Raw genomic sequence first — 19,906 nt, forward strand, 5'->3', positions numbered from 1 at the left:
GCCATAATGGACCATGCTGCTATGAATGTTTTTGTTGTGTTTTGTTACTGTTTTGTTTTGTGTTTGTGTTATTGGGCGCCATTTCTCTTGGGTGTATAACTAGCAGTGGAATTGTTTTTTGGGTTAAATACATATTGCCAGACATTATTCTAATGTGACGTGTTAGTGTTGTCAGTCTGTTAATATTGGCTATTCTGGTAGGTGTATGGTAATATATTTTCCTGGTGATTTTTAAACTTGAATTTTACTGATGACTAATGAGGTTGAGCACTTTTACACATAATTTTTTTGGCAGTTCAGATAATCTATTTTGTGAATTGCCTGTTCAAATATTTTGCCTTTAAAAAAATTGTGTGGTATCTTATTGATTTGCAGGAGTTCTTTTTATTTACTGGATATGAGTCTTTGTCGTGTGTGTGTGTGTGTGTGTGTGTATCCTAAATTATCCTCTCCCATTCTGTGGCTTAACTTTTTACTTAATGGTGTGTGTTGGTGAATAAAAGGTATTAATTTTAATGAAGTCCAATTATCTTTTTTTACTATGTTTAAAAAATACTTAGGTTCTACAGTATCAAAAATCACACTCCTATATTAACTTTTAAAAGCACATATGTGAGCCTATGTGAGTTTTCTAAAACTGATTTTTTATAATATGCTTTATAAAGACCAGGGTTCATTTTATCCATATTATGTCAGTTGACCTAGTACCATTATTAGAAGTGTTGTTTTCCCTCAATTCACTGTTAAGTGAATACTGTTAAGCCTTTTTAATACACCAGGTGTCCATAAATATATGGGTCCATTTCTGGATTCTCTGTCCTTTTCTGTTGGTCTTTTTGTCTCGTCACTATTTTGATATCTCATTGTCTTGATTACTATAGCTTTATCAAAGCCTTAAAATCAATCCTACAGCTCTGCTTTTTTATTTTATCAGCAACAGCAACAACAACAAATAGGAGTTATTGCTCATGTGCCTGTGAGTTAGCTAGAGATTGGCTGATCATACCTGGGTTCGTTGGTATAGCTGTGCTCAAGCTGTGAGTCTGAGCAGCTCCAATCTCTGCTCTGTTTTCATTCTGGGACTCAGAATGGAGAAAGCAGCTACCTAAGTGGGGGTAATGACAGATGTGCAGGAAGGCAAACCCCACTCCACAGGCACTTAAAAAACAAGGTTTATTATTTATAGGAGTTTTAGGTTCATAGCACAATTAAAGGGAAGTATAGAGAGTTCCTATATACCCCTGCTTGACACAGGTGATGTTATTTATTAAGATTGTTTTCACTATTCTAGGTTCTTTGCATTCCATATAAATTTTAGCATCAATACATCAAGTTTTTAAAAACACTTTAGAGATGCTGACCAAAATATACATTGAGTCTCTAGAGCAATTTTTGGAGAATTTACTCCCTTTATAAAATGGAATATTTTAAGCTATGAATATGGAATATCTCTTGAATCATTTTTTAAAATTTTAAATCCTTTTCACCGAAGTTTTAAAGATGTTTTTCTTTTGGTTTTCTTTTTTTTGTGTCACCGTTTCTTTAAATACTTATTTATGCCAATTTTCTCAGCTCTGTCTCTCCGAGATGCCAAATATCCATATGTTAGACCACTTGGTATTCAACCACAGGTTACTGAGTCTGTTTATTTTTCAGTCATTTTTGCTGTGTTGTTCAGATATCTACTTATCTGTTTTCACATTCAGTGACCCTTTCTTCTACAGTGTCTGAACTGTTGCTAAGCCCAGAGTAAACTTTTCCTTTTAGATGTGATACTTTTCAATCATAGAACTAATATTATTTTTTAACTTTTTGTTCCTTTGCTATGATTCTCTGTCTGTCCTCTTGTTCTGTACAAATGTCTTTTAACACCCTCAGTGCATTTGCAGTGGTTACTTTCAAGTTCTCATCTACAGATTCTAACATCTGAATCATCCTGACGTCTGTTATTTTGACTGTGTGGGGGTGTTTTCCTTCCTGAATCTTCATGTAACAACTGTAGCTGATATGCTGTACGTAGTCTAGATTTTGTCAATTTGCTTTCAAGGTATTGAATTTTATTCTGTCAGACAGTTAAAATACTGGCCCATCCTTCTGAAACTCTCAGGATTCTTTGTTAGGATGGATCTCTTTTGGTTTAGTCAGTCATCTTTATGTGTGGTCCCTCCTTTCAGATGTGATGCTCATTACTGTGACTTGTTCTTTCTCGGGTCTTCACTGAATCGCCACTGCACCTGGCCCAGGATTCCAGTGTTTCTCAACCCTAGACAACCTCTGGTATTTCATTTTGGCTCTGAGTCCTGTATGTATTAAATACTCTTTTCTAGATATTCCAGAGTTTTGCCTTCCATATATGCTGGCCAGCAATCATCCAGAGATTGGTAGGGAATCTCCACATGTGCTATGGTACCCTGCCTTACAAATTCCAGTCTGGCAGCCCCCAAACTCCCAATTCTACCTCCTCAGTTCAGCAAGACCTCCACCCTCTGATTGGGCTCCATTTCCCAGTACTCTGGCATCCCAAACCACCCTTATCCCCACCAAGACCTCCGTTGGTCTATCTGAGATGTTTCCAGAAGACAGTTAGCAGAGTGAGAAACTACATGTCAGGTAACAGATCCAAAGCTCCTTCCAGGATATAGTCTTGCCTTTGCTGTATCCCATGTGATTAGAACACTATAACCTTAAAGTGGAGAGGAAGGTGACCTGAGGCATCTCCTATTCTATAGCCCTTGTTGAACCACTGGAGAAACTGAGGCCCTGAGAGGGCAATGGGGCTCATCCAACAGTCTCATGGGGAATTATAACTCTTTCTAGATCCTAGTTTTGCTTACCCCTTTCCATGGCTCCTTTCTCGTATACTTAAATACATTTTCAAAATTGAAAACATGTTAGAGAATCTAAGAGTTGTATTTTAGGTATATAATGAAATTCTGAAGAGGAGGGAATGAAAGGAAGGTAGAGAGCACAGTGCATATTAGGAAGAGGAAAAAGAGAGATTTTGTACATGAGAAGCCATTGGGTACTGGTCTCCAGGAAGAAGGTACTTGAGGTTTTCCATCTTGAGAACACATGCTCTCAAGAATTGTCTTGATTCTTACTTAACTACTGGCTGGCAGCAGTTAAAAATTTTTAAAAATTATTCCTGTGTTTTTTGTAGGTACTATATTTAACTGCTCCAAAAATACAAAGGCACAAAAGAATATACACTGAAAATTTGTCCTTTTACGTCTTATCTCAGCCACACATTTCTCTTCCCTAGAGATTATCAGTGTTACTGTTTTCTTATATATCTTTCCAGAGGTGTTTTATGTGTAGATTAATCAAATTCCCATTCTGTTGTCTTCTTTTTCTTACATAAATTGTAGCATATTACACAAGCTCTTTTGAGTTGTACTTTTTTTCTCATTTAATGTATTGTGGGTATCTTTCTGTATTTGGACATGAAGAGCTTCCTGTTCTTTCTAATAGCTCCAGGGTGTTCCATTGTATGGATGTACCATCATTTATTTAACTGGTTGCCATGGATGAGCATTTGGATTGCTTCCAGTCTTTTGCTATCAGACAATACCACAATGAATAACCCTGTGCAAACGTCATTTTATTATGCAAGCATATCTTTAGTATAATTTCCTAGGCCTGGGGTTGCTGAACATTTTTAACTTTGATAGATACTGCCAAATTATTCTCCATAAGGGTTGTGCTGTTTTACACACCAATCAGTGATGTGTAAGAGTTGGCATTGGTTTTCACTGTGGTATTTTTCAAGCTGGAAACCACTTTATACATTACCTTTTCCATTCCTCTAGTGCTGTGGATAGAGAGTCAGAGGCTCAGACAGCTGGGGTCACTGGATAATCAGTTTCAGAGGTGGGTCTGAATCTGGTACCGTAACTGCTCTACCTGAGTGGTCTGTAGGACCCCAGGATGCCCAGACATGGACTGTTCTTGGAAAAGTGTATTATCTCACTGTATGAGATAGGTGCAGAGAACATGACTCTTAGTACTTAAAGCTCTCAGTAGGGCTCTCTTTGTTGGGCTGCAGTATGGTGTTTGCTTTTCTTAAAATAAAGGTTAATTTATCCACTCACAAATCCACTACAGACTAAGAAAAACTAAGCTGACATCCCAGTGGGGAAGAACTCACAATTAGATCCTGCAGGATTTGGTGAAAGGGGCCATCTTGGCCCCTGAGCAATAGAAACCTCTCCAGGGGAGAAGAGAGATGTCATTCAGAGACTTTGATGATATCCCTATTTCAGTCAAAATGCCTTTGCCTTGCACTTGGTGTCTCCTACATCGTCTGTGACTCATTTGTCCAGGTAAAGAGAAGCACATTATTCTCCTCATTTTGAAGGGGAGACTCTTGTCAACATCCTGCCTCCACTTGAGTACGGTGTTGGATTATAGGCATCAAGGAGTAGAGGGACGTTTGCCCAGTGGATTTGAGTCATGGACTCTAGAGTCAGCCCTCCCTGAACTCGAATCTCAGTCCTGTCATTAGGACTTAGCAGATATGGGAACTTGAGCCAATTATTTCATCTCTCAGCTTCCTTTTACTCACTTGTAAAAGGGGGATCATAACATTACCCCTACAAGATAAAATGTGCTAGGTAGTGCTGTAGTAACAAATGGTCCCACACTTCAGAGGCTGCAGACTATAAGGTTTATGTTTTATTCACACGACTCGGCCATTGGAGGTGGATGGGGACTCTCTTCTACAGTTGTCCATTTCTCTGAGACCTAAGATGGTAGAACAGCCACCATCTGGAACTTTGCTGGTGACTGTGACAGAGGAAAAGAGGATGTGGGGAGCCAGTGTACTGGCTCGTAAAGTTTTCCTCTGGACATTGTAGGTGAGGAAAGCATGAAGTCTCCCAATCACCTTTCGTCCTTAACACAGATGGGATTTTAACCAAAAGGATGGATGTCTCTTTTACTTCCCATTTGGTGGGTGGTGAGTGATAACAGGGAAGGTTTATGTGGAATTTCCAGAGAAAAGAGTCATTTGTGACTCTTTGATGTTATATTAATCTAAGAAATTACCTGTATCTGATGGAATTTTATGAAATCTTGGCTCTTATGTGGCCCTCTATTTCAAGCAGCTTGAGCTTTTGGGAGACTGTGCTCACTGTAAAACCTTATAGTGGTCTGTTTCACATGGTCTGGGGGCAGGAACAATCTTGTTCTTTCGTAAGTTTTTAAATTCTTAAAACGATAAAAGAAGACTAAAGGCAGCTTTGAATCTCAATTTTGTCACCCTAGTACATCCATGGTCTGTCTGTCTGTCTGTCTCTCTTTTTATCCACACGTATATGTTTGGCAGAGATGCCGTCAGATGAGAATACCATACCATGTGTATTTCACACAATTTTGGGTTAATGTTACATTACCCGTATTTTGTGTATTCCTTTATGGCCTTCGACATACTTACATTTAACAGTTGTAGACAGTGAGTATACCTGTCTGTATTGGTTTTCTGTTGCTGTGTAACAGATTAGCACAGACCTGGCAGCTTAAGACAATGCATGATTATCTCAGAGTTCTGCAGGTCAGAAGCCTGAGCCTTGTCTGGGTTCTCTGTTCAGGGTATCACAAGGCTGAAATCAAGGTCCTCATAGGCTGAATTCTCATTTGGGGAAAAATCTGCTTGCCAACTCATTTATGCTGTTGGTTGAATTCTGTTCCTTGTGGTGGATATCAAGTCTGCATCTTTTTTGCTGAGTCTCTGCCAGGGGTTGCTCTCAACTTTTAGAGATCACCTGCCTTCATTGTCATGTGACTTCTTCCATCTTCAAAGCCTATGGTGGAGAATTTCCTTGGCACCCAAACCCTCTTGCCCTTCAGATCTTCTTTACTAGGAAGAGCCCCATTTCTTTTTAGGGCTCATCTCATTAGGTGAAGTCTACTCATGAGAATTTCCCTTTCATAAAGTCAGGACAGCCGTGTGACATACCCTGCTCACCACCCAAGAAATACAGGGCATTAACACCCAGGGAGCCTGAGTGTAGAGAGACACTCAGAATGTTGCCAACCCACCACCCCCTTTTACAGTTGTATTCACCTCTTACAGCTGCTGCAGCAAAGCCCTAAAGGCAGGGTGTGGTAAAATGACAGACACATGCTCTCTCACAGTTCTGGAGGCTAGAAGTCTGAAGTCAAGGTGTTGGTGGGGCCGCACTCCTTCTGAAACCTGTACGAGAATCCTTCATTGCCTCTTCCCAGTATCTGGTGGTATGCTGGCGATCTTTGCAATTCCCTGGCTTGTAGACCTAACACTCCAGTCCTCCATCTTCAAATGGTGGTGTCCCTGTCTCACTACATCTTTAGGTTGCCATCTTCTTATAAGGACACCTATCATAGTGGGTCAGGGCCCACTCTACTCCGGCATGACCATTCACCTTAACTACTTATACCTGCCAACAACCCTTTTCACAATTAAGGCGAGGTACAGGGCACTAGGCCTTCAGAATAGCCTTTTTTTTTTTGGGGGGGGGGGATACAATTCAACTCATAACAATGTTCTTTAATTGTATTTTTATGTTGTTTCAAGATTCTGTATGATAGATAAACTTGTAATGGTCATTGTTGACTATGACATAGTTTCATTCTTCCTTGTTTCCTTATAGTATAGTTCTTGGAATGAGATCTCTGCACAGAATTCTTTTCCAATAGAGCAAGAAAGGACCCAGTTTCTTAAGATGACTATGTGCCAGGTACCGAGGTAGATCTGTGTCTGTATGTTTCATTATATCTTTCCAGATATTAGCAACATTTTATAAGTGAAGAAACTCTAGTGCAGAAAGCAACTTTGCTCAAGTGTGCATGTATAGTGTATTTGTCAGTCAAGGACCAGCAAGGAAAATGCAAACTCTAGGTATTTGATACAGAAGGAATTTAATGTAGGGAATTGGTTACAGGGTGAGCCAACTCAGAGATTAACAGTGACCAGAAGCTACTACCATTAGGGTGGATGGTCACAAGATGAAGATAGTGTTATTGGAGTTCAGGGTTCTGGGATACTATAAAGAAGGTGGAATTCTTATAGAGACTCCAGCAGGAGCTACAGGAGCTCTTGCCTGAGTCAGCGGGAGGGGGAGAGAGAGAGAGATCCGTGAGTATGTATGCCCTGGAATATATGTATACATACATTCCATATGTATGTATATATGTGCTCTGGACTCTCCTTTCCTTCTACCTCCAGTCTCGTCTGAGTGTGTCTAACTGGTCAAATCAGAAGCCAGGTGACAACAGGATCTTGGGAAACTTGTTCTTACCTTGTAGCCCTCTCCCCTGACCTCTCCCCTGTTACACAGAGCAGAGCCAGGTCACAGAATCTATCTATCTGATAGTAAATGACCTAGGATCACCCTACTTAATAATAGTAAGAGTAGTGATAACAGCATGATCATATTAATAGCTACGATTTACTATATGTGTAGTATTACTATACGCCAGCCACTGTAGAAATTCTCAACTTACGTTTTCTCTTTTAATCCTCATGATAACTCTGTAAGTTAGGTACTACTAAACTTCTGTATTACTGTTGGGTAAACCAAGGCTCAGAGAGGTTAAACCCTTTGCCCAAAGTCATATGGGTAATAAGTGGAGTCTGAACTCCTGTCAAGTTCTGACTTCCCGATCATTGTTCAAATGCTGGTGGCATTGAATTAAAGCATTTGTATATTTAATCTAATGCATAACTAAAGGCAGGATAGGTATAAAGTGAGACTGTGAATATCAGGCTTGGTTCCCAGAAAACCCTTTGGCCGTGAACCCATGAGCTGACTGGGCCTCCAGTGAATTTGGAGCAACAACCACCTGTCACCCGCCATAGTTTATTCCCTGGTTGTGTCCCAGCCTTGAGTCTTCCAAGTGTCTGAGCAGGTTGGAAGAGTGAGTAGAGATAACAGAAGCCAGGGTTACCATGAGGATTGCCTTGAATAAAGTAAGGTAATGAGAGAAGTGCTTTGTAAATCACAGAGTACCCTGCAAATGACAAGTGACACTATTATAACAGACCAAAGCCTTCGTTTTCACAGGGGCTTTGATTTGAACATTATCATTTTGGCTTTCATTTTGAATTTGATTTGAAATATGGCAGTCATTGAATAGGAAAGACAGCTGGTTCAGTGCAGGAAAAAACTGACTAGTCAGTGTACAGACCTATTCTGTTCCAGCCTCTGTACTGGGCATTGCACACCTCTTCCCTTCAAAGAGCTTTGCACCTAGTATGGGAGGGTTACAAAGGGCAAACATGATTACAGTTCACTGTGACATGGGCCACGATCAGTGTATGTGCAGCATGGTCACGTGATGGAGAGGAGGGAGGGTTTATTTACTCTATCCGGAGCCAGAAAAGGCTTCCTAAACTAGGCCTCAAGGAGGGAGGGGGAGAGGGGCTTTCCAGGTAACAGAGTCTGCACGTGGAAGGTACAAAGGCCTAGAATGGTATCTAGTGTGCCGTGGCGGAAGATAGATGGGGGGAAGTGGAGGTAGATTCAGCTACAGAGCCTGATAATAGAGAGCATTCTGTATTGGGCCAAGGAAGCGGAGATTTTTTCCCCCCAGGTGTCAGTGCCCTCCATCTGCAGGATGCTATGTGAGTTACAGGAAACACCTTTGTGGTTGACTAGTTGAGTTTGTGACTCACTGCGGAGAGGGAGAATGCACACCATGAAGAGCCTTGGGGAGTCTCATTAAGAAGGTGTTAGAAGGACTTACTATAGGATTTGGGCTTTGGTTGGATAATTGGAGTGGAGGAGTGTCCAAGGGAGTGGGCATTTGCTCTAGACTGAAATCTGTCAGGAAGTGGGGATAGTTCTGTGATCAGGCATTTGAATAAGTTTAATCCAGATGGAGGTAATACTATAGCAGGATGAAAGTGGTAATTGGTAGAGACGCCACCAGCCTCGCATGAGCCAGGAGATGGTGCTGTGTGTTTTGTGGTTTGCAAGGTGGCCTTGTTTTTGTCTTAGAAAAAATGATGAAGTGGTTTTGTTCTACCTCACTTCATCATGGTAGCAGTGAGCTGGTCTGTTTGGCTGTTGTGTGAGATTGTTTAGGCCAACCAGAGAACAAAAGGCCCTAGCTGGAAGTGTCGGGCAAACTTCCAGAAACCTGACGTCCTAGCTGATGGTAACAGGCCAGTTCCTGGATATCAGGGACTGCCCCAGAGAGCAGGGCAGGTCGAGGTGTCATCTGCTTTTGCATAGCTCCTTCAGGAATATGTGGTATCCCTAAGGTTGACTCTCAGATTCACTGGGGCCTTGGGTGAATTCTCTCCTCCTTTGAAACCATTCTTCTCTCTAGTGAATGGAGGAATGATCTGTGACCTTTCTCCCCTGAGAACTGAGATCTCATGATTCTCTTTTTGAGAAATTGATGATTCCTGGGTCAGAGTGAGAAGAGCAGAGATAGGAGCATCACCTGGACCGTGAGGGCTCTGCGTGGACCCACCGCACACAGCTCTGCCTGCACCCAAGACTACTCTTAGGTTGAGGTGGAGCAGTGGGTTTGGTGGTCATGTGTCATTTGTCTCTCAACTTGCATTCACCCCAGTCCTAGTAATAATTTTTTCCTCTTCCCTTCCTGTCCCTTCCCATCCCTTCCCTTCCTGTCCCTGCCCTCTCTCTGTTTCTGTTTTTGTTGTTTCTTAATCAGTAAGGGAATTTATTGGTTTATGGAAATGAATGGTCAGAGAAGAGGTCTCACACACTTGCGGTGTGGGCTGATTAAAGGCTCAACCAGTGACTTCACGCATTCCAGCTTCTTGCTCGCTCTGTCTCTCCCTTTACTTTTATTTTTGGCTCGGCTTCCATCATGTACCCATTCTCTGGTCCCACATGGTTAGACAGCAGTGCTAATCCTACCTTTCTCTCTGGAAGGATGAACAGACTACTTCTGATGGTCGGTGGGCAGATTTGGGTCATGTGTCCATCCCCGAACCATCCCTGAACTACAGAGGTGGACGCGTGGATAAGCTGATTGGTGTAAATTGCACTGAAAGATGAGTTCAGCTGGACTGAATCGGGGTCCACTCCCGGAGCTGATGGCGGGTCATATCACAAACTGTCTGGTCTGGGTGTGGGAAAGAGGTCTCCAAGAAAAATTTGGAATAGTGCTTAACTGAAAGAATTGTGAATCCCAATTGAGAAGCCAAAATAAAACTATAGGTTATCTTCCTCAGAGATGCCCAGCATCTCTGGCAAGCTCCAGCACTGCCACTGTCTTTCTAAGGGAGACTAAACTTCTTGTTGTCTCTTGGTCTCCATTCCCTGTGTTGTTTGATGGGGGATAGAACGGTGCTCCCCCAGCTCTGTAGGGATGTGCATCGTTGTCTACTGTTAGAGGGCTGTGTGTTCATTGCAGGACACAGGACAGTCATGCCAAGGGGAATGGAAGCCCTTTGCTCACCAAGACCCTGCGGACTGGATCTGTGGAGGGGTCACTGTGTTAGGGGGGCTCTTGTCAGATGAAAGGCCAAAAACACATTCAGGACTCTGGAAATGATTGAGTGTTTACACCAGCCTCTTAAAGCTTCTCCAATGAGGTGTGACTTGCCTTCCTTGAGCCTTGGACTCTCTGCTTGTTCTTCATGGTTTGCGTTGATCCCTGGGGTTGGGAATGAGAACTATGCTCTGGGAAGATGAACAAACACTTTGTGAATCCAGCAACATGAATTCTCCCCAGACAGCTCAAGGAATAACTGCCAGAACAAGGCCACAAATAGTGGCAGGCATGGAAACTATGTTCAAGGCTCAGCAGCCCTCTAGAGGAGGGCGGGAGCATCCTGGTCTGGGTGCGATGGGCTGTGACTGGTGGGTAAAGAATGGAAAGGGCAGATGTGGGAGGTTGGAGTCGGAGCACCTCTGGAAAGTGTGAGGTGGCTGACCAGGAAGTTCTGGGATTGGCAGTGGGGTTGCGGGGCTGTGGGGGAGGGTGGGTACCTCAGGGATGGGAAGCTGCACACACAGTTACATCCTTGCCACTTACTAGCTCAGTGGACTTGGGCATAGCTCTCTGAATCTCTACGTCCACATCTGTAACATGGGGAGAAAATACTCAGATGTTTCTGGCCTGGGCCCCTCATATCCTTTTCTGTGGACGCTGCATTCTCTGGTCTCTGCAGGGTTCTTCACTCCTATTCTGCCTTGATCTTTGTTCATACAGCTTCAGAGTCCATGAATTCAACATGGCTGGCCCCAGGGGTGACCGTGGCACTTGCACCTTTGTACCCCAAACCCCAGATCCACTTTTTCGTTCTGGGAAATCTCTTCTCCGCATTGGCTTTGTTCACTGAGCTCTGTGAGGGTGCTCAATGTTGTAGAGACTCAACCAATGAAGGGTAGTCTCGGAGCCTGGGATCTGGACTGAGTGGAGTCCTGCCATTACACACACCCCGACACTTTCCGAGTAACATCATTAAACATCCCACAGTAGCACCCATAGTGACTGACTAATCCAACATTGTGTGGGTTACTAATGCCTCCTGTTACAGCAGCAACCTTTCCTGCCTCATTCCTGTTCCGGTTTGGATAATTTACCTTGCAGCTCCAGGATTTTCTCCAGAATGGTCAGGGATGACTCACATTATTGCCCTAAAACCCTATGGAAATGGATCACCGCTCCCTTCCTTCCCAGTGTGATAAATCTGATTATAACTTGTAGATGGCCACTCGTGGCTGTGCAGCAGTTTAAAATGCACTGAAAGATTCATTCAGCTAAATCGAAGTTGTCAGGTGGATCGCCAGAGGGAATTCTTGTTGCAGACACAAGTTGTGTTACGTCTGCTGTAGCCTTGTGGCGGCTTTCAAATTGCTGTTAGGAAATAAATCCATTAATCAGTATGGACCGCCCCGACTCACTGTGCTAGGCTGTGGGCTCCTTGGAGGCACAGTGTATGTCTTAGTCCCTCACCTGCCTCTTAGCATCTGGTGTAATATGCCCTAGATAATTGATTCTTTTTTGTTTTTCCAGTATAACGTTAAATTCTTAAAAACAAAAAATAGAATCCCCAGTTATCACAGATGGAAGTGGCCTCAGAGAGAACCTCTTCCAGTCCCTAGATGAGAGTCCTAAGGCCCAGAGTGGGAGAGTGATATCTCCAAGGTCACACAGCAAGATTCCATGAGAGAGCTGGGCATGAACCCTGGCTCCCGATGCCCAGCCCAGGGCTCTGGTTCTCTTTTGTGCTTTTCTTGGCCACTCCTGTCGATGAAGGATGCTAGAAATTCCATTTGGACTTTATTCTACTGTTTTACAGTCTCTTCTGAGTAATAAGGTCGGCTTGTTTAATAAGTTCAGCTTCAAAGTAGGTCAGGGATTTTATTTCTGTGCATGGGCCATTAGCATTCTTAAGTGAGAGCACATTTTTTTTTTTAACTGAGAAAATATCCTCTGTGTAGATGAGATGCTCCACGTCTGCCTATTTCCTAAGCTGTGTCAGATCCTTTTATACCACAAAACCTCTGTGAGGGGGCCCCCAGGCTTCTCAATGGAGGCTGAGGCCAGATGGGAGGGATGGGTAGGGGACCACGTGAAGTCTGAGCCAGAAGGGCAAGGTGATTGCCGAAGGCTTCTCAAGCTAGTAGTCACATTGAAGTGAGGTTTCTGGTTTGTTTTGTCAGAGTTAATTCTCTGAAGAACCCCAAATGCTAGTTGAGAGGATTGAGCACTACGTCCAGAAATCTTTCCAATCTCTTGTGACTCAAGTGCCTTCCCAGATCCGGTTACCCACTGGCCAAGCTGGTGGAAAGGAGTCGGGGCCTAGATGTTGCTGCTGCTGTTGCCAGGGAGAAGGATCGGGGCATGCCCAGGCGGGGTGCTGGGGGGGGGGGGAAGGGTGACATGACACCTCCTCTATTTAGAGCTGCTCCTGAGGGTAATAGCAATTTTCTATTTCTAGCAATGACCTGAATTGTTTCATGAGCTCACTCCTTAGTCTGTTGCCTTTAACCTAAATGGGGCTGGTAACACAATAAAAGAAAAATGGTTTCTATTCAGAATTCCTGTTTGAGGCACCATGTTTGACACAGTGAAGGTTGTGGAAGCATGAGTGGCCATGTCCCCGCCTTGCAGTGACACGGTTGTAGGGAAGAAAGACACGGACATAAGCAGTGGGTAATGTGGGCAATGGTGGGCTGCATAGGCCTCTGGCAGTGTTTTCCACACATCAGTCTATTCTGAGCCCCCTTCACACTGTTTTTTCCTTACCTATTCTCTTACTTAACACTTTTGCTTTTAAAAACCAGACACTTTCCTCGATCTTTCAAATGAGAATTCATAGCATGGCAATCTCTATATTACTATAGAGAAAGGAAGTCTGTTAGGTTTCTAACACAAGCTAAAGTACGTCTTCGCCTGTTAAACTAATTTATGGATCAGTGCCCGCTGGTGTGCACCTGATTTAATCGCACGCATATCACTAGCATGTACTGCACTTTGGAACGTGTCAGGGAGGATTTCCAAAGCAAGTGAAGTGTTGGCAGGGTCTTGAAGGATGCAACTCTTTGAGCAAGTGCGTGATGACTGTGAATAATCATATATGTTTCTGTGTAAATACATGGGGTGTCTCAGTACACAAGGTTTTGTGGGGGCATAGAGGAAGAGGTGATGTCTTGGTCCCTTGGGGTGGTGTTTTTTATTGCTCTTTAGGTAGTTTTCCAAGAAAACCTCGTGATACTGGCTTTTTCCACCGCCACTCCCTTTCATTGCTTAGATTATGTGCATTACCACTACATAATTGTGAGTCAGTTGTTGGCTTATTCTATGCAGGGCTCTCTGTAAGCATTAGAACTCCTCCCTGTGTCCCAAGCCAGGAAGAGACAGGTGAGGAAGGCCACTTACTCACTCACCCGCCCATTCATTCATTCATTCATTCATTCATGTGTTTATTTACTGCTACCTCCAAGGCTAGGATTGGAGACATAGATACACATACAACATTACTAACTAAAGGGTAGGGTGGTTGAGGAATCATTCAGATGTTCTGCATATTATGATTGTTAAGGAAGGTATTGTGGTGAACAAAATGAATGATGTAGCTAATAGTTCTCAAACCTGGCTGCACATTGGAAAAGCCTGAGGTGTTAAAAAAAAATGCCGATGCCTAGGTCTCACCCCAGAGATTCTGATTTGATTGGTAAAGGTTGGGAATTGGACATCAGGAGCTTTAGAAGTTGTCCACATGGTTCTAATACACAGCTGTGGGTGAGCCATGGGTGCAATCACAAAAGGTCATTTTTAAAGAATGGTACTTGGTGCTATGGAGGAAATGGGCATGGCAGAACCCAGGCTGTTTGACATTTAGGTATGAGTTCAGCCTAGCCCTCTCAGAGGGCTCCCCAGAGCTTCAAGCCCTGCAGAGTTTTAACAGTGGTCTTCCTGTTTCTTAGAGCGGCTCATTTCATGCTTCTTGTCTGCAAAGGAACTGGTTTCCTGTAGCTTTTGAATTGACTGTGAGACCCCTGAATGTTCCTACATCAGCTTTCTGGGCAGAACCTCTGTGGTTTGGGGTCAATCTTGAGTACATCTTAACTGTTGGGAAACCTCATTGGGATTTCCAATCAGGAACATATACAGTTACGTTTCCTTTCCTTGAGGGGAATCAAAACTAGGAGAGGAAATTCATGGGCCAATTTTAAGAGGACATAAAGGCCTCCAAGCTGTGAAGTGTTCCATAGGAATGATGCCCTTTGAGATCAATTCTTTTTTAAAAAAATGTTAATACCTTGGGAGGATTGCTACATTAAACCCGTTTGTCCTTTAGTGTATGTGACTTTAATCAGATTGCTTTCCTGATTAAGATCTAGAAGAGGTTTTAGGCAAGACTTTTTTTTAAAGCTTTGTTATTATATGTGTTTTTCTTCAATGAAAAATGATAGTAATTTCACTGGGACCATCAATGTGCCCCACTGAACAGGCCAAGGTATATCTTTGTAGCAGGGCAAGCTTTCAAATTCACTTCTCATTTTATTGCATGTATGAGTACAAAGGTGAGTTTAAAACATTTTCTTTCATTTTATATCATCACATTGAGAAATAAAGAGGCAGAGTTTAAGGCTAGGTTTCATTAGTAAATGGTTCTGTATGTGCTAGAACATTTGAATTTATGATACCTTGGTGTAGACCCCTCTGTCCTGCCCTGCAGTTGGATCTATGTTACACTGAGTCCCATCTATGCAAATATCCATCCCTATCTTGTGGACAGTTTCTTTACCAGGTATCTTTTTTCAAGTAATTAAAAATTAATGCCTTCATAGATATCACTATCATATAATACATGGAATAAATATACAAAGTGGCCATATGTTAATGCCCTTGTTTGTTTACCATTGCAAAGTAAAAAGCACTGGGCTTACCAAATGTTCAAATACGCCTTGAAGTGCATTAAAATGTCTCCTTTGAGGGCATTCTTTAGTAAAAGTAGGCTGTCCTTTTATTTTTATCTAAAGTAGATTCAGCCAAGTCTTCCCCAGTCTTCTGCCTGGTTTGTATGCTTTAATTTCAAAGGTGATTCTGAAACTGATCTTAAAGGAAGCTTGAAGCATGGTGTGTGTGCATTTGATTGTGCCTCTTTATGTTAACTTGTTGCCAAGATGTTTGCCTTTTTAGTCACAAAAAATTCTTCCTCCAAATCTTTAATTGTTTATCTATGCTGGATTACATACTACTCCAAAGTGTAGTGGCTTAAACCAGCAAGGATTTATTGTCTCGCAGGCATGGGCTAGGGGATCATGGTGCAGCTTGATTTGGTGATTCTGGCTTGGGGGCTCTCACAGGCTGCAGTCATCCTAAGTCTAGTCTGAGGGAAGATCTCCCAAGTTCACTGATTCACTTGGCTGTTGGGCAGCCTTCAGAAGATCTTAAAAGATCACTCACATGGCTGTTGGCCTCAGAGCCTCATTAGCTGTTGGCTGAAGATTTCATTTCTTTGGGAATGTGTGGCTCTCCAGAAAACAACTCAATAAGGTTGAGGGGGTGGGGAGGAAGAAAGGGAGAAAGGAGGAAGGAGAGGGAGGAAAGGGGAGGGAGGGGGAGGGAGGGGGGAGAGAAAGGAAGTAGAGAGGGGAAGGGGAGAGAGAGGAGGAGAGGGAGGGAAGAGCAAGAGAGAAGGGGAGGAAGAGTGGAGAGATGGACAGGGAGAGAGGGAGAGGGAGAGGGCAAGGAAGGTGGTAGTCTTTTTGTAACCTAATCTCGGAAGTAACAGCGTCACATCACTTTTGCTATCCTCCATTTGTTAGACGTGAACAAGAGGTCTAGCCCACTTTCAAAGGGTCAGGGTTAAACAAGAATGTAGATACTAGAAGAGGAAATCATTGGGGGCCATTTTAGAGACTGTCCACAGCAATTAGGGTCTCCAAACATCACCAAAAAGTGATGGGCATTTGCAGATACTGTCCAGGATTTTTCTGGCACAGGAAATACCGAGGTTTAGCTCTTCGTAGCTCTACAATAATAAAAGTAGCATATTAAGTGTCTAAGTATATCTTATACTTCCCAGATTGACAGCTGCTTAATAATGAATCACTGATTGAATTTGAGGTAATGCTACCATCTTCTTCTCTGTCAAGTCCAATAAAGGGATTCTGAAGGACAGCGCCATGCTGGATACATGCCTCTCAGGTTGTAGGCTCTGAATTTCACTGTCTTACATCTTTTTAATAGTTTTGAGCATATGCTTCCTGTTTCCCATTTTTAGGCAACTATCCATCATCCTGATTGAAAACATAATTTTAAAAGTATTATGCTTCTAAAAAATAAATGAAGAGTGCCACTAAAACTTGCAAAACAAAACACATTTTTTCAGTATTTCTGTGTTACTGAAAAATGCTCTATGGCAGGAAATAGAACCAAATATGGTTATGTGTTTGCCAACTGAATGTTTGATGGAACACAATTTTGTCAGGAACCTGAACTGATTTGTGAGTACTGATGAATTTGAGTAGAGTAAAAAGTAAAAAATTAACATGGATTTGACACAGAAGGTGTGACTTACAACTGGGAAAATGGATAAATTGAACCTGGTCAAAATTAAAACTTTTGATCTGCAAAAGCCCGTGTGAAGAGAATGAAAAGACAAGCTACAGAGTGGGAGAAAATATCTGCAAACCACATACGTGACAAAGGACTAGTGTCTAGAATATATAAAGAGTTCTTAGAACTCAACAGCAGAACAGCAAGAACAAGAAAACCAAACAGCAACCAACAGTTCAATTAGAAAATAGGTGAAAGTTAATGAGCAGACATTTCACTGAAGAGGATATACAGACAGCAGATAAGCACATGAAAAGATGTTCAGTATCAGTAACCATTAGGGGAGTGCAAATCAAAACCACAATGATCTATCACGACATATCAGAATGGCTAAAACAAAATGGTAGCACCAAATTTTAGTGAGGATGCAGAGCCCAGATCACTCCTTCATTGATGGTGGGTGTGGTCATAAAGACCAACATGAGGGATCCCTGTGGTGGTGGAAACGTGCCATCTTGATTTTACCAGTGTCAGCATCCTGGTTGTGATATTGAATGATAGATTTTTTTTTTCTTTTGATGAATGACAATTTTGTTTTTTACACTTAAAGGCTGATGAAAAATCCTATTAAAGAAAATCCAGCATCTCAATCAGAAAGGATAACTGTATTTATTCATCAAATATCATCTAGGTCTTCTATAACACAACATGAAAACACCCAGCATGCATATTTAATATTGGTACAATGGATTCAAGACCAAGTGCAAGTGGTACAAGCATCAAGGCTAGATTACAAATTGTCATAGTCATAGTCGTCATCCCCATCTTCTCATTTTCTTTTCAATGCTTTTGATGATTCCTTGGCAGCATTTTGTGATGGCCTCCATGTTAGTGGTTATAAGCATGTTTTTGGACCCAATTAATTATGGATTGATTAATCAGAACATTGTGAATCATGGACATTGCAGGAATTGATGCTTTTACAGTTGGGGACTATGAAGTGGGTGTATGTGCAGTAGACCTTTGCCCTGTGAGGGACATTGGAGCCCCTACTTTATTTGACACAGACGTGGTTTGTGGGGCTGGTGTACCATGTGTGGGAGTACTTGGACTGCTATTATTCCCACAGAAGGAGATGCCTTTTTTTTTTTTTTTTTTTTTTTGTAAACACTTAATTAAGTCTTCAGTTTGGAACAGTCAAGCAGAATATATCAGATGGTAACCTAGGGCCTTGCTGTGGCTTGATTAATGGCAAAGGAGTTTGATTTCTTTGCCTTGCAATATCTAATAAAACATCTCTTGGGAGAGGATAGAGGTAAAAGACTGATCAGCATTACACAGCATTGCCAATAGCGCATCATCTGCATCAACATTAGCTTTCTTAGCATGGCTTGAATATAATTTTACATTGTCTAGAATTGTGGTCACCTAACAGAAGGCAAACTCCAATGTCTGATTTCTAACTCTTGGCTCCTAGTCTGTAATCCCCACATCCTTCAGGATTTGTACCATCATCTGTGCATCTTTTGGCATGCTCTCGGGAAAAGCCATCTTGCCAGACTCCATGATAAGACTTCTTGAGCTAAATCACCCACATTAATGTATTTCAGTCCTGATCTGGATGCAAGTTCTTTGCCTGGCACGGGTGTTTCCAACCACTGGTGTACCTGGGATTAGGATATTCGGAAGCAACATGGTCCTCACTCTTGCATGATAGTTTTGCACAAAGTTATCATTGGGGAAGCGGAGTAAAAGATACATAGGATCTATTATTTCTTAGGACTTGGTGGAAGTCTATAATTATCTCAAAATAGTTTTAATTAAAAAGAATTAACACTTACGTTCAAAGTGACAAGCTGAGTTCTCAGCCCGAATCAGTAGGGCCTTTCTGGGCAAGAATCAGCAGCCCTTCTTCTGAGGTAGAGTGCTCTGTTCAAGACCTCTTATACTGCTGGATTCCCTGATAATATCAAACCACCAATTCTTAAAGCCCCTCTCTACTCTCAAAATATTCTGCACTCCAAGCTTTAGTGAAACAAAACAAAATAGATTACCTCAACTTTTGTGTTGACTCATCGATTCAATGCGTACTTAGGAAGCATTTATTGTGTGCTAAGGATCAAGGCAGTTGCTGTGAATAGGTAGAAATCTAGAAGTGGTCTCTGCCCTTGTGGTGTTTTCATTCTAGTGGAGAAGACCAGGAAGAACAGCCTCACAAATAAAACCAAAAGCATGTCTGAGAGCATGGGGGAAATCAGGGAGGAAGTAAGTTTGAGCTGGGCTATGGAGAGTGAACTAGGTGAAGCACAGGGAAGAGGAAACAGTGTGGGCAAAGGCCCTGAGATAGAAAGGATCACAACTCATTAGGCATATTTGAAAACAGACGTATGTGTCTCGAGCCTGTGCAGCGAGAGGGGCAGTGGCAGCAGACGAGGCTGAACAGACAGACGGGCCACTTCACTCATGGTGTTTGAGGCCACATAATGGAATGTAGTTGTTACCTTAGGAAGATAAGTTGAGCTACAGGGTGGAGAATAGATCTGAAGAGGGCAGAAGTAGAAGCAGGGTTAGAAAGGCTTATGCATATTGTACAAATGATTTAAAGCTCTTTCCTTTTTGTTGATTGAAACTTAGCGTACGATACGGCAAAGTACATTGACTTTAATATATGAAAGTATGTTAAACTCGCTTTTGATTTTCATCGTAATTTGAGATTCTTTGGGATTTTCTCCATACACAATCACATAGTCTATGAATAATGAAAGCTTTATTACTTCCTTTCCAATCCTTGTATCTCTTATGTCTTTTTCTTGCCCCATTGCAGTAGCTTGAACATCCAGTAAAATGGGGGAAAGCTTTCAGTATTTTACTGTTGATTGTGATGTTTACTATGTTTTGATACTTGTTATCAGATTAAAGCACTTGCCCA

The 19,906-nt window shown here is 42.2% G+C and overlaps 1 protein-coding gene and 1 pseudogene across 15 annotated transcripts in view; one reads left to right on the forward strand and one right to left on the reverse strand.

The window, feature by feature from the left end:
* Nucleotides 1-19,906, forward strand: part of PTPRT (protein tyrosine phosphatase receptor type T) — a 1,070,511-nt gene that overhangs the window by 430,556 nt on the left and 620,049 nt on the right. The gene's annotated exons all lie outside the window — the stretch shown is intronic.
* On the reverse strand, nucleotides 17,768-18,720 carry LOC123580194 (annotated as a pseudogene).

The sequence above is a fragment of the Leopardus geoffroyi genome, chromosome A3 (genome assembly GCF_018350155.1).
Source record: "Leopardus geoffroyi isolate Oge1 chromosome A3, O.geoffroyi_Oge1_pat1.0, whole genome shotgun sequence".
NCBI classification, from domain to species: Eukaryota; Metazoa; Chordata; class Mammalia; order Carnivora; family Felidae; genus Leopardus; species Leopardus geoffroyi.